Source organism: Solanum verrucosum, unplaced genomic scaffold (genome assembly GCF_900185275.1).
Source record: "Solanum verrucosum unplaced genomic scaffold, falcon-dt-bn FXZP01000048.1, whole genome shotgun sequence".
In the NCBI taxonomy this organism is placed as follows: domain Eukaryota; kingdom Viridiplantae; phylum Streptophyta; class Magnoliopsida; order Solanales; family Solanaceae; genus Solanum; species Solanum verrucosum.
The window spans coordinates 2,221,522-2,247,535 of record NW_026020157.1 but is presented as its reverse complement, the minus strand read 5'-3'; the positions used below and the strand labels follow the sequence as shown (position 1 = coordinate 2,247,535).

At 32.3% G+C, this 26,014-nt stretch overlaps 1 protein-coding gene and 1 pseudogene across 1 annotated transcript in view; both read right to left on the bottom strand.

The window, feature by feature from the left end:
• Nucleotides 1–26,014, bottom strand: part of LOC125828357 (target of rapamycin complex subunit LST8-1) — a 1,170,163-nt gene that overhangs the window by 267,463 nt on the left and 876,686 nt on the right. The gene's annotated exons all lie outside the window — the stretch shown is intronic.
• Nucleotides 14,999–16,025, bottom strand: LOC125828398 (uncharacterized; annotated as a pseudogene).

Genomic DNA, 26,014 nt, shown 5'->3' with positions numbered 1-26,014 from the left:
AGATGATTGTGTCAAGGTCCTTGATAACATGTTGTAGACGTGTGTACGATCAACTTTGGTGGTTATTGGGAATCGCTTTTGTTGTAGTTAAGTTTACATACAATAATATTTATCACTCAAGTATTGAGATGACTTCATAGAGGCATTGTATGAGAGGATGTATAGGTGTTCAATTGGTTGGTTTGAGGTTGAAGATGTGAAACCTTTGAGAGTTGATTTGGTGAAAGATGTTCAAGGTAAAGTGAGAAGTATCCAATCTAAACTTCTAGCAGCCCAGGGTCGACAAAAAAGTATGTGGGACAAGTATTCCCAGTTATTCGACGATTCAGATACTACTGTATTCTTGCTTTAGCCTTTTTCTCCTAGTTTGTCACTCGGGAACAAGTGATGGATAAATTGATATCTATTGTAACGACCTATTCCCGTCGTTATAGAAAAGTCAATGGGGAAATAATTAGGGCCAGAAAAGTTTTGAGTAATAACTTTGTAGTCAGTGAGGCCTAGGGAAATCTGGTAACAAATGAGAGATCTAATTATGATTTTGATCACATGACTATATATCTAAAACGTTAAGGAACCCGTACGACTTTACAAAATTGAATTCGGGTGAGTAGAACTTTCGAAAATGATCTTAGTGTGAAAGGGTATTTTCTGAGTGTCATGGGATGAAGGCGTGTTGTGAAATGGGGGTTTGAAATTCTTAAATTTTGCTCATTGGTTTCGCGCAAATCGCCAGGGCGGGGCCACTGTGGCTGGTTGGGTCCCGTTGTGGCAGGACAATCGCGACTTAAGTCGGAAATAAATCCCAAAAACATTTTATTCTGCACTTTTCGACTTTGAGAGCTAAGGAACGACCCCAAGGGTTTTCTTGACAGTTTTCCACCATTCTTGAGGCTAAAGGTAAGATTTTCACTCCCCGAATCCATTTTTCAATCCGTAGAATGTAAATTCGTGGGTAATTATTGTTGGGGAAGGGTTTTGATTTGAAACTAATGGTGGAAAAAGCCCTAAATTGGGTATTAGGATCTTGGGCTGGTCTAGGGTTATTGGATTTGTTATAATTCGGATAATAAGACCTTTGATTGTTGATCCTTGCGTTAATTGTATATTTTTAGACCATGAACAAGCGGAAAGAATCTGAAAAGGAAGATTCGAGTGTCTTAGGGGATTCAAGCTTGGATTCGAGGTAGGTGATGGTTGTGATTTCATGTTGGTGTGATATATGTTTGTAATTGCTCATTATAATGCATGTATGTATGCGAAAGTTGCATTATTGATCACCCTAATCGTAAATAAGTATAATTGAATAATTATATGCCATGAATCACCTCTCGTTGTATGATTGTGAGAATATACATTGTGATTGTGGTTTCTTGAATGGATCGGGTGTTGCGTTCCGACACAGTAACATGGATCGATTTTCACGTTCCGGCATAAACATGGGATCGGTTTCCACGTTTCGGCATAAACATGGGATCGGTTTCCACGTTCCGGCATAAACATTGGATCGGGTACCACGTTCCGATATGCTAACAATTTGGGTGTGGGTTACTTGAGAGGACCATTGAATTGTGTTGTGTATCTACTTGTGATGATATCGTTCATATCTAATGATGATTAATATTGGAAGACTGTATGTTGCTCTAAATTGATAACCAATATGTATTATTGAGAACGTGGGATGCTGCATTGATCCTAAAAAGATGACTAATATTGTATATGTTCGCTATGTGATAGTTTTTTTAATGTTGTGGTTACTTGCATGTGTTTCACTTATTGCGATAGCCGCATGATCCTACCAGTACATTGTGATTGTGTACTGATACTGCACTTGCTTGTTCTTTGTTGAGTATAGGGCATCTTCAGGCGGCTATTGATAGACCTCAACTAAGTGACTATTGATAGTGACCGGATTCAAGGGTGAACCAGTTCTTTCAAGTTGCCATGGATCTCTCTTGTTAAAGTCCATTCTTTTCGGACTCAGACTATTTGATTAAGGTGTTTGTTTAGTTTAGGGGTTGTACCTCTTTTTCTTAGACTTGTCGTTAGTAGAGTTTTGGTACAATGACTTTTAGGTTCTAGGGGTTGTTCTTCCGAATTAGTTTGGTTAGTTATTTGTTAAAACCTTGGAGTTTATGGGGACTCCATTTTTATAGTCATTTAAACCTGCTTCAGTATCTTTAAATGTCTTAGTTTTTATAAAATTTGTTTGTTTGGGTTGTAGTAATGATTCTTCCACCGGAGGGTTTGTGTTGGAGCCAATCACGATGGTCTGGATCGTGACAGAATAGTACAAAACAAAATTTCTTCGGGTGTCATATTAAACCGTAAAATAATAGTAACAACATATAACTTGCCCTAGATATTTTTGTGCATGTAATTAAGTGAATTACATGTATTTTAGACGGAATGAATCCATTCCTAGCAGCAAAATTCATAAATTTGAGGACGACGATGATCACCTTAGCTTGTAAAACATAGCAAAATGTGGACAATGCTTATCCTTAAAGATATGTTGTTTCGCATTTTTAATAAGTATGGATTGAATTATATTCTTGAAAAGTAAATTTAAAAGATTCAAGAGTTTACACAACATAAATCTAAAGGCTGATACTACAAAAAAATAAATTACCCATTCTCGTAAAATTCTAGTCCAACAATCCAATTTTTCATATTTATTCTAAGAAAAAGGGTTTGATATATCCTAACTGTCATTTAGAGCTGATATACCCTCGTTATGAATTAACTCATATACATTTCTATCGTTATACAAATAACTCACATATACTCCTACTGTTATAAAAAGAACTCACTATATTATACCCTTTATCTAATGGAAATGAAAAAACTAGTTTTAGATTTATCTTTTTTTGACTTAAAAAAAAGCCATGTAGGGGTATATATATGATCCTTCTAGTAAAGTTTAAGGTACATTTTAATTTTTTTCATACATAAATTATTTTTTGACTTCTTTAATTATCATCACTTGAGTTTCTTATTCTTTTCATTCATTCTTTAGTATAAAGAAAAAAAATTGAAACAAATTTTTTTTCCGGGTATATTGTAATTAATTTTTTGAATTTACTAAAAAAAACAATTGGGGTACGTAAATAAATTTTACAAGAAAATTAGTGACACATAAATAAATTTGACCATCAAAATAATACATTTAAATTAATTAGTCATTGAAACAAAAAATGTCAAAAAAAAAATTAACTTGTGAGGATGATCAAATATACCCAATATGAATTATATTTTTTTCAAAAAAATAACTAAAAAATTAAATTAAAATTAATTTTGTCACTTCGATTAGAGAAAAAGAGTATACGTGAGACATTTATATAACAATAGTGAAATATATAAGCCACTTTCATTATGAAGTGTATATAAACTCGAAATAACAAAATTAAAAAGAGTGTATCATAGCATTTTCCCTTCATTCGAATTCAATTGAACTATCAAGCATCAAGAGTAGATGCAATTTATAGAAACTACCTGCATAAATTTATAGAAACTATATATATATATATAATAAAATTGTGACTTTACTACATAATTTTTATATATAGTTGATTGACCTTTTCATATTTACTCAATAACGAATTACAAAAATAAATGTAAAAAGCAGTTTAGAAACAAAGACAAGAATGAGCATGAAAAATTTCGGTATATTAGTATTTGTTTATACTTTTTATGATAATTGATTCATATTTGAATATATTACTATTTTAAAAGAGAGTAAAAAAAAAAGCTATAAGTTTGTTTTTCAAATTTGAACATAACTTCAAATTAAATTTCAAATTTTCATAGCGAAACACTGCTTTCAAGCAATTTCTTTTTCTCGGTCAATAAAAAGAACACGCAATTGTTATAACCAAATTTTCTTCATCCTTTGGATTAACAGTCTGTTCTACTTTACATATTAATTATTTTCTCAAATCATTTTTTAATATTTAAGATTATATATCAATTAATATGACTATTGTAATAAAATATATTTATTAATCATTAATTTAAAATGTGTATGAAATATAATATGTACAAATAAAAAATTAATACAAAATATAGATGTAGGAAGAAAATATACCTTTAATTTCATTTAGAATTTATTGCGAAAATATAACGTTAATTTCATTTAGAACTTATCAGGAAAATATAATATTAATTTCGTTTAGAATTTATTAGAAAAATTATATACTATTATTATCTATATTACCTTAAAAGCATGAACAACTAACTTGAATGTTAAATTACTATAATATCCCTCACTTAAGTTGTGACATTTCCGATGAGTTGTGACTTTTCCGATAAGTTGTGACTTTTTTCAAAGGGTTGTGATTTTTCGATGAGTTGTGACTTTTCCAAAGAGTTGTGACTTTTTCAATAAGTTGTGACAATTCCAAAGAGTTGTGACTTTTTCAAAGTGTTGCGACTTCTCAGAAAGGTCATGATCTTTCACATAAGACACAAAAAAACATTTGTTCATACTACCCTTTGTTGACTATAAATAGACGGACTTCCTCTCATTTTCCAACCACAATTTTTTCTAATCTTCTACTCTTCTTCTTCTTGCAATTTAAATTTTTTTGTGTAATTTATTGCCGTTTGAGTGAGTGTAAAGTTTAGCGGAATATGAGGTGCCACTACCCGGATGAAGTAAATCGTTCTATCCTAAGAGGGTATATTTCATAACCTCGAGTACTTGAGAAAAATAATAGAATTTTGATGATATAATAATTATTTTTTGCTTAATATAAACATTAGTATGTAATGTTCCAATATATGAAGTTAACATGATGTAGTCTAAATACATTTGTTTTTGTTAACAATTTCTCTTGTGACGTAGATATATGCTTTTGAAAATTATTTTTCAAAATTTAGAGAATTGTCACGATTCATTGTTGATGCTCAAGACAAAAGAATGACTTTATTTATCAATGTTACTTATGTGATTTAGACTCCCAGGAAGTTTGCTTCAAAATAGTTATTACTATATAAACATTGCCTTTTTGTTTTTCTTATTTTCTATTTCTCAATATTTCAGTATTTTAGACGAAGAAATGTTGATATGACTTGTAATAACGCCAATTGAAGTTTGTATTAGTTTAATTTTTATTATTTATTTAGTAGCTAATTTTATGAGATAAATATTTTCATTAATGCAAATATATATTTATATTTGGGTAGGTATTTGTATTTAAATTAAAGTATTATATATGTCACAAATGTACTATCAAGTTAACGAGATCTTCTCATTTAAAAATATCTTATTTTATAATGTTCTGAATACTTTTTTTTTATAAAAGAAAACTCACAGCAAATGTGAAAATATGTGAATATATAAAATGTAGTTGTTCTCTTCACATGTTCATCTGACATTTAAACAATTTAACGTAGAATACACATGCAAAACATATCTGGTTAGATGACAAGAAAAATACAAAACAAATATTGTCTGTAAGGTAATATTAGTGAGATAAGACTAATTTCATGATTGAACCTAATGAAATTGAAATAAATATATACATAACTGCATTTAACTAATCAATTTTTTCATTCATAATCTTTCACATAAGACAAAAAATATTTGTTCAAACTACCCTTTGTTGACTATAAATAGAGGGACTTCCTCTCATTTTCCAACCACAATTTTTTCTAATCTTCTACTCTTGTTCTTCTTGCATTTTAATTTTTTTTTGTATAATTTATTGTCGTTTGAGTGAGTTCAAAGTTTAGCGGAATATGAGGTACCACTATCCGGATGAAGTAAGTCGTTCTATCCTAAGAGGGTATATTTCATAACCTCGAGTACTTGAGGAAACTAATATAATTTTGATGATATAATAATTATTTTTTGCTTAATATAAACATTAGTGTGTAATGTTCCAATATATGAAGTTAACATGATGTAGTCTAAATACATTTGTTTTTGTTAACAATTTCTCTTGTGACGTAGATATATGCTTTTGAAAATTATTTTTCAAAATTTAGAGAATTGTCACGATTCATTGTTGATGCTCAAGACAAAAGAATGACTTTATTTATCAATGTTACTTATGTGATTTAGACTCCCAGGAAGTTTGCTTCAAAATAGTTATTACTATATAAACATTGCCTTTTTGTTTTTCTTATTTTCTATTTCTCAATATTTCAGTATTTTAGACGAAGAAATGTTGATATGACTTGTAATAACGCCAATTGAAGTTTGTATTAGTTTAATTTTTATTATTTATTTAGTAGCTAATTTTATGAGATAAATATTTTCATTAATGCAAATATATATTTATATTTGGGTAGGTATTTGTATTTAAATTAAAGTATTATATATGTCACAAATGTACTATCAAGTTAACGAGATCCTCTCATTTAAAAATATCTTATTTTATAATGTTCTGAATACTTTTTTTTTATAAAAGAAAACTCACAGCAAATGTGAAAATATGTGAATATATAAAATGTAGTTGTTCTCTTCACATGTTCATCTGACATTTAAACAATTTAACGTAGAATACACATGCAAAACATATCTGGTTAGATGACAAGAAAAATACAAAACAAATATTGTCTGTAAGGTAATATTAGTGAGATAAGACTAATTTCATGATTGAACCTAATGAAATTGAAATAAATATATACATAACTGCATTTAACTAATCAATTTTTTCATTCATAATCTTTCACATAAGACAAAAAATATTTGTTCAAACTACCCTTTGTTGACTATAAATAGAGGGACTTCCTCTCATTTTCCAACCACAATTTTTTCTAATCTTCTACTCTTGTTCTTCTTGCATTTTAATTTTTTTTTGTATAATTTATTGTCGTTTGAGTGAGTTCAAAGTTTAGCGGAATATGAGGTACCACTATCCGGATGAAGTAAGTCGTTCTATCCTAAGAGGGTATATTTCATAACCTCGAGTACTTGAGGAAAATAATATAATTTTGATGATATAATAATTATTTTTTGCTTAATATAAACATTAGTGTGTAATGTTCCAATATATGAAGTTAACATGATGTAGTCTAAATACATTTGTTTTTGTTAACAATTTCTCTTGTGACGTAGATATATGCTTTTGAAAATTATTTTTCAAAATTTAGAGAATTGTCACGATTCATTGTTGATGCTCAAGACAAAAGAATGACTTTATTTATCAATGTTACTTATGTGATTTAGACTCCCAGGAAGTTTGCTTCAAAATAGTTATTACTATATAAACATTGCCTTTTTGTTTTTCTTATTTTCTATTTCTCAATATTTCAGTATTTTAGACGAAGAAATGTTGATATGACTTGTAATAACGCCAATTGAAGTTTGTAATAGTTTAATTTTTATTATTTATTTAGTAGCTAATTTTATGAGATAAATATTTTCATTAATGCAAATATATATTTATATTTGGGTAGGTATTTGTATTTAAATTAAAGTATTATATATGTCACAAATGTACTATCAAGTTAACGAGATCTTCTCATTTAAAAATATCTTATTTTATAATGTTCTGAATACTTTTTTTTTTAAAAAGAAAACTCACAGCAAATGTGAAAATATGTGAATATATAAAATGTAGTTGTTCTCTTCACATGTTCATATGACATCTAAACAATTTAACGTAGAATACACATGGAAATCACATTTGGTTATATGACAAGAAAAATACAAAACAAATATTGTCTGTAAGGTAATATTAGTGAGATAAGACTAATTTCATGATTGAACCTAATGAAATTGAAATAAATATATACATAACTGCATTTAACTAATAAAATTTTTCATTCATAATCTTTCACATAAGACACAAAAAATATTTGTTTAAACTATCCTTTGTTGACTATAAATAGAGGGAATTCCTTTCATTTTCCAACCACAATTTTTTCTAATCTTCAACTCTTCTTCTTCTTGCATTTTAATTTTTTTTGTGTAATTTATTTCCGTTTGAGTGAGTTCAAAGTTTAGCGGAATATGTGCTACCACTATCCGGATGAAGTAAGTCGTTCTATCCTAAGAGGGTACATTTCATAATCTCGAGTACTTGAGGAAAATAATATAATTTTGATGATATAATAATTATTTTTTTCTTAATATAAACATTAGTGTGTAATGTTCTAATATATGAAGTTAACATGATGTAGTCTAAATGCATTTGTTTTTGTTAACAATTTCTCTTGTGATGTAGATATATGCTTCTGAAAATTATTTTTCAATATTTAGAGAATTGTCACGATTCGTTGTTGATGCTCAAGACAAAAGAATAACTTTAGGCATTTATATGAATGACATCTAAACAATTTAACGTAGAATACACATGTAAAGCACATCTGGTTAGATGAGAAGAAAAATACTAAACAATTATTGTCTATAAGGCAATATTAGTGAGATAAGACTAATTACATGATTGAACCTAATCAAATTGAAATAAGTATATACATAACTGCATTAAACTAATAAAATTTTTCGTTGACCATCTTCATAGGTTTGCGTGAATAAGAGATATATATGACGATCCACATTGAATATTCACAAAAGAACCTGCAATATTATTTTTTGCTAAGCTTATTATTCAAATCTTTGCTTAAATAAGAAATACTATTTACCATAACATATATTTTTGAAATTGATAATCACGTGCAACGCACGTATCAGAAAACTAGTTAATATATAAGTGGAAACAAGCTAGCTAATAATATAAAAAAAATAAAATTGAACGTGCAGCTGATGGACAAGTATATAACACAAACAGACGTGTTGATCATCAACTATCTGTTTATTCACATTTATATATTAAAATAATAAAAATAAATAATAGTATATAGAAGGAAGTGGAAGTGGATAATAGATTATATAAAAGGAGATATCTAGGGCTTAAGTTGTTTGATACATGATGGATGACAACTTACAACTACCTTAAATTTTTTGGCTGGGTAGCTACTCACTAATGAGACATGCATGGCCTTTTTGCTAATATATAAATAATGTATAATAATTATATTTTTCATGGTATAGACAAATCATGATTACATGCACTCACACGTAAGTAAAGGGAACAAAAGACATCATATATACTAAAACAGCAATTAGCTGAATATTATGATCTTCACTTTAATCAACCTTTTAAAAAAAAAATTCAAAATGATGCAATGTTGACCAGCAAATCACTGCTTTTAAGTGTTATCCTGTGGACCATCCAATTATATGGCTTTCCATAACATCCTCTGGAAATTGCAGATTTTACGATGCATTGATAATGGACTATGGATATATTTGCATTAGTGCTAAACTTCTTATGATATAAGTATAATTTATTAAAAGAAAAACTACGTAATATGGCAAACTTTGTTATATATTTAAGGTACATAGTTATAATATATTTTATTTATGTATTATGGATTTATTTAAATATTAAATAGCAAATATGCTATTACATGCTTAATCATTTATTTTCAGACATGTTTTATGGTCACTATTCTTTATTTATCATCTCCAAAGCTTATCTCCACAGCTTTCCCTTTTAAATCAACCTTATTTTTTGTTCAAATTTCATTCCAATGTATATATATAATTTGTCTTGTCTGTTCAACATCTTTCTCAATTATTCATTGCCTATTGGTTAATATACATGTATTTTTGTATAGATATATTTTAATTCAATGTTTTCATGTTAGTTAACTATATATATATATATATTGTAGCATTTTTATTTTCTCACTTAGTCATTGCCCATTGATAGTATCCATTTTTTATTATATATATTTAGTTAATATCCATGTATTTTTGTATGTATATTTATTAAATCAATGTATTCATCTGTATTTTCCATTGGTTAATATTCATGTATTTTTTTTGTATATATTTAGCTAATATCCATTATTTTATATGTATATATATATATATATATATATATATATATATATATATATATATATATATATATTAAACTAATGTATTCATTTGTATGTTATTAATTGTATTTATTTATTTATTTTTGTATCTATATTTCTAAGGTGGAATGACTTGAGAGACCCTTATACTTGACTCCGTTTGTTAGATGAACCCTCATATTCACCAATTTGCCAAATGAACACTTAAACTCGATGAACTCTATTTTTGAAACCCTTCTGACCATTGACTAAACTTATGTGGCATTAAAATGGGTGAGTTGGACAACTGCGTGACTACACGCGTTTTGCAGCAAGTGACTACAATATTTTTATTTTTAAAATATTAAAATTACACAAGAAAACAATAGTAATATTATTTTTTTAAAAAAAAAAAACTCAAATCATCTCATCTTCTTCTTCATCCCCCACCCACCCCTTCTCTCTTCATCTTCAGCCCCCACCCACCCCTTCTCTCTTCATCTTCAGTCCCCAGCCCACCCCTTCTCTTTTCTTCTTCTTCTTCTTCTTCATTTGAGTACTCACCCACTCATCCACCATTCTTTCTTTTTTTTTCGGCACCCCTCTCATTCTATTTTTTTTTTTTTTCATTTCAACACCCTCCATCACTGTAGCCATTACCATTAATTTATTTATTAAAAAGAAGTTACCAAAAATGTAGGTATGGCTAATCCATTCTTTATTTTTATGTTTTATATAAAATTTTTCAAGATCTACTATATTTCTTGGATTATTCACAAACAAATTCTTTTCAATTTGAAATTTCTTTGATAATTGAGTTTATCGATTCAAAATAAATAAAACATATCTTCAAGAAAACTTAATGGCTAATGAATTTTTGTGTTTGAAAATGATGGAAAAGGTGGGAGTAGAATGCGACTTTTTTTTGGGAGGAGTGAAACTGGAGAAGACAATGAAGTGGGGGATTGGGGAATTGGGGAAAGGAGGAATTGTACATTTTTAAAAATATTATTTATCTTTTTTAATCATTAATTTCTAATGTGTCATTAAATGTTTAAAAAAATTATGATGTGTTACACTTCCACTGATCATGTGAGAAGAGGGTTTAAAATGTTATATTTCGTTGAGTCTAAGTGTTTATTTGGCAAACTAGTGAGTAGAAGGATCCAATTGACAAACGGAGAAAAGTATAAGGGTCTCTCAGGTCATTCCGCCTATTTCTAACTTAGTATTTACATTTTAGTTTAGTCATTATCATCTAATAGCAATAACATAAGTTTGTTTGTTTATAATGGAATTATAGATTAATAAAGTTGTATATGAAAGGATTTGTTTGACTTATAAAACTGGCCATTAGTTCATACAAATGAGTACACGTTTTATTCATAATGATTTTTATACCTGGATATTTATTTATTAAATCAACCAAAAATAAAAATACTCCATAAACAAACAAAAACTCTTTAATAGGTAATTATGTATTGTTAATTTAATATTGGAAAGTTGAGAGCTTGAGGGGTAATTAAAGGACTGTCAATTACAATAATAGAAATCACCTTATTTAGTGCGTTACAATTAAAACTATATCAATGTTTTTTTTTAAAAAAAAACTACTAATACTTTATATATAGCAAGATTATGACATAAACTATAGTCATTTTTGATAAATATCATAATTATAGCTATTTTAATTTAATAAGTCTAAAACTGTAGTCATTTTCATAACTTCGCTCCGAAGAAACCTTACCCCTATACAAGAACCATGTTCTTGTACTTTTGTCGAGACAAACGAAACGCAACACAATAAAACATAGATTTTATCGTGAAAACCTTCCTACCTCAAGGAAGGTAAAAAACACACCACAATCTTATTCACTTCAAGATTTACGTCCTTCTCAGGATTACAACTCAAAAGGAACTAACTCTAGTGCCTTTAACTCTCCAACGATTAACTATAATCTGAGACTCAACTCTTCAAGAAGTCAAACTCGCTTCTTTTTACAATTCTCTCACAACTCTCTCTTAACTCTACCCCAAGAAGTCAAACCCACTTCTTGTTACAATTCTCTCAAGATTCTACTCTCCAAGAAGTCAAACCCACTTCTTGTTACAATTCTCTCAAGACTCTACTCTCTAAGAAGTCAAACTCACTTTTTGTTACACAATCTAGGAATTATTACAACTCAATAATAAACCTAGGACAAATCAACAAAGACTAATAACCCTAGACTTTAATTTATCAGACTTCAACCATCAATAGTTCAGACTCGAACACAACTCATGAACCTAGTCCTCGTATTGTTGTGACGATGCGTGAACCTGGTCCTCGTGTTGTTATGACGAAGCCCTGCTGTTTTTCTCCAATGACTATTTCTCTCAAGATGATGCATTTGGTGAATATGCAATAGATATCGTTCTGGCTTTGCTAAAAAATTCTCTCAATTTGTGTTTATGCAAAGACGACTCTTTTCCTTCTTTGGCTTGAACCTTTTATAGACTTTGATTTGCCTTCATCAACTTCTACAAGGAAAGGAATAACAAATCCTTTTCCTTCTTGAACTTGTCTATATTTACTTCTTTCCTTATTTGACTTGAATTGCTACTTCTTTATTTCTTTCCTTATTTGACTTGGATTGCTACTTCTTTATTTCTTTCCTTATTTGACTTGGATTGCTACTTCTTTATTTCTTTCCTTCTTTATTTCCTTCCTTCTTTATTTCTTTCCTTATTTGTTTCTTTCCTTCTTTTCCTTCTTTATTTTTTCCTTCTTTGCTCCTGTGTTTCAGTTCTTTTTTTATTTCCTTTTTTGCTCCTTTATTTCTTCACTTTTTCTTCTTTGCTGCAATCTCTCATATTTGTACAGGTAGCTGCAGTCACATGTGAGAACCTGGTTCACCTGATAGAGAACACATATGGCAACAAGTAGTGAACCATGTTCACTTTATCAATCATCAAAACTAGTTTATATGTTCTCCTACTTCCCAACATTTTTCCCTTTTTGATGATGATAAACAATGCTTTGTCAATCATCAAAATTACAAACTTCATGTTCTCTCATTCCCCATCAATTTTCCCCTTTTTGATGATGACAAACTATGCATAATATGTCACTAACCCACATCATATAACTTCTCCCTTTTGGCATCAATGAAAGTCAATAACCAAAGAACTCGATTAATGTACAATGAGTGCAATATCATTTTAACTGATGACCACTTGGGCAACACTTTCAAGTACACTTTTGCTAACAATAAGGTAAGTTAATATGAGGATATTACCCATCTTAAACTTACACACAATCAAGATCTTCAAGTACCAGTTTAAGACCTTAGAGCTCTGATTCAAAAGCATATGATATCATGAGTATGAGACAGACATAAGCACATCAAAGAGTCTGGAAAAATAGAGGATAAGGATTGGGACGAAGATTACTAAAGTGGGGCGAAAAAGAATGTTTATTGTCATCAATAATTTTTTCAGTACTCCCGTTGTGCACCAGCTCCTTCATTGTGATCAGTTTTCTTAGAATGTGAGAGCAATATGAGGTCCATCATCAATTGAGCATAATCAATTTAAAAAGGTCAGGTGAGTATTTTCACGCATTATGAGCAACAACAACTGAGTTATGGAGCTTTCTTTCTTTGAACTTTTCATTTTTTTTTAATTCTACTCCATAACATTTTCACTCCTCCATGTTTTTTTATAGCCCTTTTCTTGATGATATTTCAAAGGAGTACCAACTATATGTAAGGGATTCATCACAATTTGGTGCAATAGAGATGGATTTATCAATAATAAAGGCAAGTACCGATAATAGTAGGTTCATAAGAGAATTGTTCCCATGAGAGATAACTAGCTATACACTTGGAATGGATGGAATATCAATTTGAAATTTGTGAACCTGGTTCATATGTGAGAGGTAAAGCAAGGTTCCCCCTAAATTAAAGAAAGGGTGGCTTCAAGACTGAGGTTTTCATCATTTGAGTGGTGTGGGATTGAATGATGCTTATTGTCAAAGAAAGGGTTCTTGGTGATTTTTAAAACAAAAAAGAATTGAATTTTTTTATGATCGACCAGGTTCACTAGTGCTTATGTTTGACACAAACTCAAGAAATTCATGCATTGAAAAAGGATGGTATATACCATGAGTATTACAGAGAAACCAGGTTCCTCTTTTGTGTGCTCCTCAATGATTTGCTTAATGTTGTTAGTAAAAAAGTAGGGATAATATCCGCAGACCTTCGAAACATTGTTTGAGATGTGCCTGGAGTGTGTACCTGTTACAATACGAGACTGAGTTAGCAGATATTCATTGTATAATCACTCAAGCGTAAGATTATTAGTTTACTTGCCAATTATTAAAGGAAAACATGATAATGCATCAACTTGTTTCGACAAGACCAAGCTTTGGCTGATTTTTCTCAAGTTCTTCATATTCAAGGCCTTCATGAGTATGTATGCATCATCATATTGTCCCATATCAAAGGAATCTCTAGTTGAGTAACAGATAACCAAGTCCTATCAATTTTCAATAACTTCCAATGAGTAACAAGGACCAGGCTCATTGTAGGTGTCCTGATTGCTCTATTATTCCCCATATCTCCAAGACCATGGGTTAATCCACTAACTCCTACTGCAGATGCATCAATGATTGTTAGATGTGAACCATATCCTTTATCACTAGTTTACTTAAAAGATAAAAACTAGCATGGCCCATTCTCTTATGCCCAAGTAGAGAAATATCATTAATGACGCTGAGGCAAGTAAGATTATCTTCATGAAGGGGCATCTTAGCAACTTTATATACATTTTTTGTGTCTTTTCAGAACCAGGTTCCTGGAGTTACAATTTGGCACACGATATTCAGCTGATGTGAACACTACATTATTTTCTTTGTCACAAATTTTAGAGATGATCAATGTGTTATGCTTCAATACTTGAACATAAAATACATTCTCTATGGCATGTGGCTGTGACTTTTCAACTTTGTCAATCTTGACTCTTTTACCTTTGTCATCATTTTTAAGGACTTCACTGTCGCCTTGAAAATCAAAGAGTGAGAGGAAATTTTCTACTATTTTTAGCACCTATTTGGAGCATGCACTATCCATGTACCAGGCTGACCTTTTTCCTCTCACCATCACTGAAACACTAGTAAAAAATTAGCCTTGGGAACCCAGATCAACTTGGGCCCCTTTTTGTGAGTAAAAGGATGAATAAGATCTCATCTATTACATCCAGGAAAATAAGAAGATCTTTTATATGAAGTATTTTTTATTTGGAACCAGGTTCTTAACCGTTTCAGCCTTTTCCTCTTTGGTGAACTTAACATTTTTCTGCAAGGCCTCAAATAGAGCTTTACATTGATTCCTTAAATGACCTAATTTTCCACAATGAGTGCATAAATTTTTAGACATGTGAATAGCGTGTGCTACAAGATTTTTCTGTTTTCTAAATCCTATCCCACTTCGATTGGTGGTCTGCCTTTCTTGAATCTGAGTTAAAATTTTGGTGGTCCATCTAAGATTTCGTTCCAAATCAAGTTTGGTCATATCAAGATTTTCTTGTAGCAACCTATTTCTTTAGATTAAGACCTGGCAATTTATGGTTAGCCGTTCTATTTCTTCTTCCAGAGCTAATTGAAGTTCACTAGCAGAGGTTTTTGCCCTTGTGACTTAATTATGTGGTATTAACCCATTCTTTTAGATAATTGATGGTGTTATCACAAGAATAAATTTGATCTTCCAATGTCATATAGTCAAGTCTTAGGGATGCATACTTATCCATCAATTGATTCTTTTCAAATTTTACTAGATAGTATGCATCAATAAGAACTGAAGACGTTGATTGCAATTGTTTCTTGGAATACATATTTGTTTTAGACTTAGTTTCAATAAAACTTACCTCTAGTTGTTTTTCCTCCTCTTCATCTTCATCAGAACCTGTTCCAGCCATTAGTGCCTAAATTGTTTCTTGTGTTTGACAGGTGTTTCTCTCATCTTTTGATTATGTTTCAGCAACTAGTGCAAGAAAGTCATATTATCTGTTTCCTCTATTGCAAGTAGTGACTGATTTTTGAATCCTTTATCCTTAGACTCTTCTTCCAATGAGTCTCTCATAGCGGCAAAAGCCTTTCTCATTGAGAGATTTGCTTCTTGGTTGGTCATTCGTCTGTTTGTGGGAATGTACTTATCATTCTTGTTCTCTTTTACTTTTTCCGAACTGTTCCTCCTGTGAAATGCTTGTCTGCTTTATAACATTCTTGAGAACGTTTTGGTCATTAGCACAATGTGTTCATCCTCAAAATCTTCTGGTGTTCTTGCTTTAAGAACCAGGTTCTTCTCCTTTCTTTTTCCACCGATTTCCTTTTCTTGATTTTTCTTGAGTTCATAGTTCATGAGATTTCCGATGAGTTCATCCATAGCCAAGTTATCTAGATCACGCGCTTCAGTAATGGCTTCTACTTTTCTTTCCCAAGACTCTGGAAGAATACTCAAAAGTTTTCTACATGCCTTCCCATTGGAAATTATTTCTCCTAGTGAGTAGATTTCATTAATGATTGCAGTGAACCTGGTATGCATATCTTGAATTGTTTCACCTTTTTCCATTCAAAACAATTCGTACTGTCTGTTCAAATTATCAATTTTTGATTTCTTTACCTGATTTGTTCCTTCATGCGCAGTTTGCAAAGTTTCCAATATTGATTTTGCATCTTGACATGATGAGATTCAATTGTATTCATCTGGACCTATTCCACATATTAAGATCTTTTTAGCTTTAGCATTGTTCTGAATTGCATGTTTATCTGCATCATTCCATTCTTTCCTGTCCTTTGGTACTTGAGTGGTTCCATCAATTACGCTCTTCAAGGGTATAGTTGGACCATCCATCACGATTCCCCATAGGTCTGGATTTTCTCCTATTAAGTGATCCTTTATGCGGTTCTTCCACCATCCATAGTACTTTCCATTGAACAATGGTGGTCAAGTTTGAGAAGCTCTTTCTTGTGGTGTAGGTGGTGCAGCCATTGATCCTTTTTAAGATGTGTGTCTTTTAATGAAAATACCTTCTCTGATACCCCTATACAAGAACCAGGTTTTTGTACTTTTGTTGAGACAAACAAAATGCAACACAATAAAACAACGATTTTATCGTGAAAACATTCCTACCACAAGGAAGGTAAAAACCACACCACAATCTTATTCACTTGAAGATTCACGTCCTTCTCAGGATTACAACTCAAAAGGAACTAACTCTGGTGCCTTTAACTCTCCAACGAATAACTATAATCTGAGACTCAACTCTCCAAGAAATCAAACTCGCTTCTTGTTACAATTCTCTCACAACTCTCTCTTAATTCTACCCCAAGAAGTCAAACCCACTTCTTGTTACAATTCTCTCAAGACTCTACTCTCTAAGAAGTCAAACTCACTTCTTGTTACACAATCTAGGAATTATTACAACTCAATAGTAAACCTAGAACAAATCAACAAAGACTAATAACCCTAGACTTTAATTTATCAGACTTCAACCATCAGTAGTTCAGACTCGAACACAACTCATGAACCTGGTCCTCGTATTGCTGTGACGATGTGTGAACCTGGTCCTCGTGTTGCTGTGACGAAGCCCTGCTGTTTTTCTCCAATGACTATTTCTCTCAAGATGATGCATTTCGTGAATATGCAATAGATATCGTTCTGGCTTTGCTAAAAAATTCTCTCAATTTGTGTTTATGCAAAGACGACTCTTTTCCTTCTTTGGCTTGAACCATTTATAGACTTTGATTTGCCTTCATCAAGGAAAGGAATAACAAATCTTTTTCCTTCTTGAACTTGTCTATATTTACTTATTTCCTTATTTGACTTGAATTGCTACTTCTTTATTTCTTTCCTTATTTGACTTGGATTGCTACTTCTTTATTTCTTTCCTTCTTTATTTCCTTCCTTCTTTATTTCTTTCCTTCTTTTCCTTCTTTGCTCCTGTGTTTCAGTTTTTTCTTTATTTTCTTTTTCGCTCCTTTATTTCTGCACTTTTTCTTCTTTGCCGCAATCTCTCATATTTGTACAGGTTGACTGCAGTCACATGTGAGAACCTGGTTCAAGAGTACACATAAGACAACAAGTAGTGAACCATGTTCACTTTATCAATCATCAAAACTACTTTATATGTTCTCCTACTTCCCAAGATTTCCCCCTTTTTGATGATGATAAACAATGCTTTGTCACACATCAAGACTCTTTGTCAATCATCAAAACTACGAACTTCATGTTCTCTCATTCCCCAGCACGCTCTTTATTAAATATAAGATAATCAAATCAACCATGTATTTGTCACATCTTTGTCAAACTTGATATGAAGAAAGAATAACCTATTGTTGCAACTTCATTCTATATTATTGTATGTATAGTAAAAAACAACAGTCACCTATCATTAAAGTCAATCAAGTTTATACATTTTTCAAAATAAATGATATCTACCAAAGAACCACTAAACATGAGAAGTTATCCAACAAGATTCACCTACAATTCTTTGAAAAGGCTATATATCATAGTATAAATGCGTAAAATGTAAAGTAGATTATACAAGCAAAGAAAAACTAAATATATATAGAAATAACGGAAGTGAGAAAGAAAATAATATTTCCTTCAAGTAAATAAAGTCGAAGACAACTTCTAAACCTATAGTAATGATTAAGTGAACTATAGGAGGTAATGGAGTAGGTCACTGATTTTTTAGTAATAGGTATAATCTCAGTGTATTGACCATCTAGTTCATTTTCTCGGTTTTGGGTATTTTTGGAGTTTAGAGCTTTTATATAGCGATCCCAATTCAGTCATGGCTTTGAAACTAACAACTAGGTCACCTAGTCATTTGTTTAGTTTTTATGCAAGTTTCTTTGTTTTAAAGCATTTGAAATTTGAACATTTGACTTAGGCTAAAACATCAAGTAAACGACCTCAAAATTTAATTCTTATGGTTTCGTTAGCTCTCAAAAATTGAGTTTTGTCCAGATGGACATTTGGTTCGGGTACCTAGACTTCTGGACTCACTCCTAACTACCTTGAGGCTTATGGATAAAATAGAGCCTTGAATGTGGGACCTATTTTTGTGGAGATAACCTTCGATGGAAGTTCTGACATATCCATTGAGTTCGAGGCGTCGAATTTGGTAGGATAACAGAGTTTGTTTGCGTGCACAAATTTCCTAATCAATCTCGATAAACTAACGGGAGTCTATCCGGACTTAGCAAATTTTGTTGGTGCTATATATTGGTGTAACTGCTTTAATGGCCTTGAACCGCTTTAGCGGTAGCCGATCTATCGACCTTGAACCGCTTTAGAAGCCTAGGGACCGCTTTAGCTGATATAGCTAGCCATGTGCTTTGTCACTTTAGCGACAACCAAGCCTCTTTAGCGATGGCCGCTTAAACCGTCCTTTAGCCGCTTTTGCGGTCATCGATGGTGGATATCTCTAAGTGTTCTTCATCATTTCAAAAATATGAACCATTGTTCTTCGATCGATTTTGACCCATTTTGTTACATTGAGCTAAAAACAATGTTAGGGCATGGGGAAGGTTGCTATTCGTGTTCTTAGACCTGTAAGTTCCATTTGATTTTCTCATTTTTAACTCTTTAATGGTGATTTCCCAAATTTTGGTACATGATTTATTTTTGACCTTGTTTGAGATCGGATTGTGCCCATTTTTCGGACACATATTCCTTGAGTTGGTTTGGACCTATTTATATAGTCAATCTTGAGATTTTTTGCATAGATCCCATAATCCGATGTAAGATTTTGAAAAGGACTAGCCGCATTGTAAGATTGTGGAGTGTGTTAGGTTTTGATAAGACTTTCTGATGTATGATTTCAAGAAGGAATAACTATTTCAACATAACATTTTGTGGGACGTTGTGTGCATTTAAGAATTAAGCCTTGCAGTGTAGCCTTTAAGTGTACCCGTTGAACTTATGTGGGTTTGAATGGGTTATTGTTTGTATGTCTTGCCACTATTATGCCTTGTGTGTGCCTTCCTATTTATGGGGGTGTAGTTAGGTTTAGATAACTTTACTACTTTCTTTATATAGTACAATAACTTTACCTCGATGCATGTCTAGTTATGCCTTTACTTTCCTCCCTGTTATCTTGTTATACTTGTTTTTATCTTTTTATTGCAATTACAAGCTCGATATGCCTATGATGCCTACTGAGTACCCATTGTTTTAGTATTCATACTGCACTTTGCATCTTTTTCCTTGATACAAATTCCAGCTCTAGTCGCCCTTAGTGATTCTTGTGCTGCTGTAGCTAATATTCCGAAGATCAAGGGTAAGCTTATTTGCATTTGTGGTTGACTCATCTTCTTATGTGCATTTTTGCTAGTCTTTTATATCATCGAGGAAACATGTATAATTGTTGTATATTTCTAGTCTATACACTCCTTTTGTAGTAGCTTTGCACTACAATCTACCAGATTTTGGAAGGGATCTTGTATTTTTTCCTCGTTTGAAGGTAGATATATATATACATATACATATATCTATATATATATGTGTGTGTGTTGTTCCTTATTCTTGATGTTCTTTCTTAAAATGCTTTATCATGCTCCTTTCAATCCGTTCCACTCTCGGGGCTCGTTAACGCTCTAGGCTATCACTTGACTTACTTAATGGTGTTATTTAGTAGGCGTCATCATGATCCCATTATTTTAGTTGTGACAAGTTGGTATAAGAGCTCCTAATGTACCACAGATTCACGATACTTGTAATGCTCTAAACTTGAAGTTTTACATGGTTCTTAGGAACTTGTTAGTAGATTTGATGGTATTTTATCTTTGTTTTGAAGGAAAATAGGTTTTGGCAAGTCAGATTGAGGAATACAATGAAACAACAGTTTTTTGAGGATTGACGAGTTGACCTATGAGCCGTAGACTTTTCTACAAGATGTAGGAATGAGTCATCGAAGGGTGGGGGCATGAGACTGTACTATGAGCTATATGAACTTGTAGGAGCTGTAGGACCAAGTCAAAAGATACCATAGATTTTGATCTCATGTACATGGACTACGATTAGCCATGAAGGGCCATGAAGTATTCTATGAGCCGTAGAACATATCCGTATAAAGAGTCTAGTTGAACATTGAGAATGTTGTTTCCATGAGATGTGTTTATGAGTCGTAGACTCAAACACCAGGGACGACTGTCGAGTCCTACTATTCCTATATTTTCTTAGTCTATTTTAATTAGAATTAGATGTCTCTAAATAATCATTTTTATTTATTTTTGGACGTTAGACAGTTCATACTTTGGTTTTTGACTTTGAGAATTTATTTGTGAAACACTATTCCATTTTAATTCTTGAATCGTTAGTTTATATTGCATCTTTTATTCTTTAGTTCAAGATTCTTGTATTCATCAATTATTCTTGTAAATTCATGATTTACATTAACGCAATTAATATGAATTGTGATCTAACAAGCACGAGTAGCTAATTCCACAACTAGGGTTGTGGGAACCATAAAGAATTAACAACGTAGACTTAATAATGAATAATTTTTGAATAGTGTTTATGCATATCTTGTGTTTTTCTTTGCTTTGATTACTTTTTAACGATGTGTAACATTAGAAATATCCTTATTTATTACTCGTCTGACCAAGGGCGGTAACAAATGGGGAAAAAGATTATACAATAGAGATTCAGGGACGTCAACCTTCATCTAATAGGTTGACCTAGACTAAGGATCGTTAATCTAGGGTCAAGGGTAAGGATTAGTATAGCATACACCCGTAGATTGACCAATGTTGCATGGTAAAATTCACTCATTTGAGCGACCAACCACATAGGATATACCTAACTTATCGGTTTTTCATGCTTGACACCAAACAAGGTTACTATTATAAGGTTTACTGCGTTATGAATTTGTCGGGAACACTAATACTTTGGTTTTATCTTCTATTGATTTTATAAAATATTCATTCCTGCTTACTGTGTTACATGTTACCACAATCATTCAATAAACTTTTTGTTTCACTAACCCCACTTTTTACGAAATAACTTGACTAAAAGTATAACTAACAATCAATTAGGATAAGTTTAGACCTCATTCCTCAGGGGATCGACCATAACCTCTGTTAGATTCCTTATTTAATCAATGACCACTTATAATTTCATTAGGGATGAATAATTTAAGCGTATCAAATTTTGGGGATGCTGTCGGGAAATAAGGCGTTTAGATTAGACTAATTTTGTTATTGGACTGTTAGTCATTATTTCCTGATTTACATCTTCTTTTGTTTTTGTTTCTTACAAGTTTAGTTCTAAGTGTATGCAAAGTACACGGAGTTAAGGAATTCCCCAGAACCCTGTCAATGCAGAGCTAAATAAAATAGTTTCAAGAATAGCTAACACCAAACGTGGAAAAAATCTCAGACTAAACGGCGATCTCCAGTCAGAGAGGGACAAGAGGGTAGTCCTGAAACCCAACTTCTAGGTACATGAAAGGTACAAGGAAACAAGAAGAGAAACCCACTGATACTTCAAGATTAACCTCCGATCAAAAAGAGGGCAACACCCGATGTGCGAGATAATTACAAGGTTGATCATAATGCTATTGGAACAATGAGTCCCATTGTCGTACCTTTGCTGCCACTCGAACATACGTTCATTTTCACTAGTAGCCTGATGTAAATGCTTACATCTAGAGGATTATTTGATGGTCTGCCATTGAAAGACCCATATGTCCATCTTAGCAAAGTTACCAGTGTTTGTAAGAGTAGTGTGGGTAGGCCAGACTTAAATATGAACTCCATCGAGTTACGTGTCTTCTTATTATCAATTAATGGTGATGCAATTGTATGGCTATTTGAGCTTTTATATGACTCAATTACTATATGGGAGGAGTTGCATAGAGTATTCCTTTAAAAATACTTCCTATTTTCAAAGAATTTGAAGCTAAAGGATAAACTTAACAACCTCGAGCAACTACCCGAAGAGTCGGTGAGTGCTGCAATGAGAGCAATTTACCAGTTATTTACAAAGTGTACAAAACCACATAATAGATAATTGGTCACTCAAGGATTCCTTCTACAAAGGATTGGATGACAATAGTAAAGCAGTGACAAATACTATTACTAAAGTATCATTCGGAGCAAACACATTCGAGCAAGCTGTGGAGAAACTTGAAAAGATTGCAAAAACTAATAAGGCGTAGTGCACTAGGGGTACATACACTGCATGGAGTACTTTTTTGGTGAAGGAAACCCACAACCCAACGATTGAAGAAATATGTCAAGAGGTGGCACAATTAAGAACGAAGGTTAGCTTGTTGTTAAAGCATTTAGGTTCTAGTACACAAAAATTTAATGCACTCAACTACCAAAATAGAGCACCACCACATGAGGATTATGGATATGAAGAAGATGCTAATTATGTGAATGATCAAATTGGGGAGTTTTCGGACTAATGACCAAGTATCCAATTAGGAAACTCGATGCCACGGTCAAGGAAATCAAGGTTGGAACTGCAGCAACTACAACCGGAAAGAGAACTATTATTGTGAAAACAATTACAACAGGAAGGGGTATAATGACACAAATCAGGGCCAAGACAGAAAATGCGAATGGGCATGGAAACATAACAATGAAATTGATACGGGTGGCCCATATGTTCCACTAGGAAGTTGAGATGGAGGATTGATACACTAAAATTACACCTCCATAAAGAATTATAAGCGGTTATTTTTCAAATAAAGAACCTAATCGAGGTTACGGTTGGTGCGATGAGGAATAAGGTTAAGACTTAGGCTAATTGGTTGTTAATTGTACTTTTGGTCAGATTATTTCCTGTTAAGGAGGGTTTTGTGAAACAAAATATTAATTGATTGATTTCAGTAACAAGTAACCAAGTAACATGATTTAATATTTTGTAGAATCAATATAAGATGAAACTAAGGTTTATGTATTCCCCACATGTCCATAACATAGTAAACCTTGTAGTAGTACCCTTGACTAGTGTTTAACATGCAATGTCGGTAAGTTATGTATCTCTTAAGTGATTGCTTATCAAAATAGAGAATTTTATCACGCAACTTGGTTGGCCTACGGGTGTGTGCTTTACTAAATCTTATCCTTGACCATAGATTAGCTCTCATAGAGATGGTTTAAGCTATTTGATGTCAATTGTAGTCGCTAAATTATTGTTGTTTAATCTCTTTTTCCATCTGTTAATTCTTTAACCGGGAAAATAGTAATAAGGCAGGTTCTAATATTGACCACCGTAAAAAAGCAATTAAAATAAAGAGATTAACAATACATGCATAAACACAATTCAAGAATTACTAATATTAGGTCTACATTGTTAATTCCTCATGGTTCCCACAACCCTAGTTGTGGATTTAGTTACTCCTACTTGAGTTATCACAATTCATAATAAGTTTGTTAAAATAAATCATGAACTTACAATAAGAGTAGTTGAGTTTCTAAATCTTGAATTGGCGAACAAAAGTGTGTAACCAATGTTTCAAGAATTAAAATGGACAAATTGTTCACTAAAATAATTCTCAAAACCAAAAACAAAGTATTCAATAGTCTAATAGTAAAAAACGTGAAAGTGAAAGTGAGGGTACCAAAACTCTAAGAAGGAACCATAAGTCTAAAGAAAAAGGGGCACAACCCCAAAAGCTAAAACAACTGATCACCTAGAGTACTAATCTAAGTCCAAATAAGAGGGACTGGGAAAAAAGAGAACTCATGGCAGCTTGGAAGAACTGGCTCACCCTTGAATTCGATTGATCAATGATCTCTTAGACGAGGTCTGTCAGTAGCCACCTGAAGATGCCCTGTACTCAACAAAGAAAGAGCAAGTGCAGTATCAGTACACTGTGGTGGTGTACTGGTAGGATCACGCGACTATTCCAGTAAGTGAAACATATACAAGAAGTTACAACATAGTAAACTTGCATATACATAATGTAAACACATATACCGATTATCAGTCATGAACAATTTACAATTCCACATTCTCCTTAACAAGTAATCACGACAATTCAATGGTCCTCTCATGGAACCCATACCCAAATTGTTAGTGCACCGAAGTGTGGTACTCGATCCAAGTTAGTGTGTCAGAACATGACACCCGTTCCAATATGTATGTCGGTACGTGACATCAGATCCCAGTTAGTGTGTTGGAACGTAACACTCGATCCATTCAACAAGCCACAATAACAATCACAATGTACATTCTCAAAATCATACAATCAAGTGTTGATTCATGGCATACAATCATTCATTCATACTCATTTGCATTAGGTGTGATCAATAGTGCAACATTCGTTTACATACATACATTACAATGAAGCAATTGCTAGCATACATCACACAAACAAGAAATCAAACCATCACCTACCTCGAAAACAAGCTTGAATCCTCCGAAGAAACTTGATTCTTCCCTTTACAAATTTGTTTCGCTTGTTCTAGGTCTACAAACAATCAATTCAATACGCGGATCAATAATTAAGGTCTAATTTACCCGGATTATGACAAACCCAAACCCAAGACCCAACTCATGATCCTAATGTGCAGCTAGGGGTTTTTTCCCCATCCAATTCAGTTCACAAACCCTCCCCCAACAATATATAATGAAGAATCTACTTTCTAAGGATCGAAAAATGGATTTAGGGAGTGAAAACCTTACCTTTAGCACCAAAAGTCGTGTTAAACTGTTAAGAAATCACTTGGGGTCGTCTCCTAGCTCTCAATATTGAAACTTGTAGAAAATAATGATTTTGGGTTTATTTCCTAGTTAAGTAGGGACTGTCCCACTATGGCGGCCCCTATCATGCCACAGCAGCCCCGCCCTGGCAGGAATAATCCCGCCCTGGAAGTTTGCACGGAAACAGTGAGTCAAATTACGAGTTTCAAACCCCCATTTCACAACACACCTTCATCCCATGACACTCAAAACCTACCCATTCACGCTAAGATCAGTTTCGGGAGTTCTACTCTCCCCGAATTCGATTTCGTAAAGTCGTACGGGTTCTTTAATGTCTTAGCTATCTACTCATGTGATCAAATTCATAATTAGATCTCTCATTTGCTACCAAATCTTCCTAGAACTTACTGACTTTGATTTCGTCCAAATTTGGACTAGGCTAGGAATTCTAA